Genomic DNA, 207 nt, shown 5'->3' with positions numbered 1-207 from the left:
GCCCTCCCTCCTCCCCCCGTTCGAATGGAACACACGTCAAGCGAGTGGAACGTTCGTGTCATAAAGTTGAAGGAGAATCGAACGCTGCCGTTACATTACCGAATGTTCGATTGAGGCTAATTTCAGCAGGAAGCAGCGACATTAAAGCGGATTTATGGAGAGTGAGTGCGGTAAAATAACGTTTCTGTTTTACTTTAGCGACAGAGA

Source organism: Morone saxatilis, unplaced genomic scaffold (assembly GCF_004916995.1).
Source record: "Morone saxatilis isolate NCDOM2014 unplaced genomic scaffold, NCSU_SB_2.0 Contig17, whole genome shotgun sequence".
Classification (NCBI taxonomy): Eukaryota; Metazoa; Chordata; class Actinopteri; family Moronidae; genus Morone; species Morone saxatilis.
The sequence above is the reverse complement of the archived record's forward strand: the minus strand, read 5'-3'. Positions refer to the sequence as shown.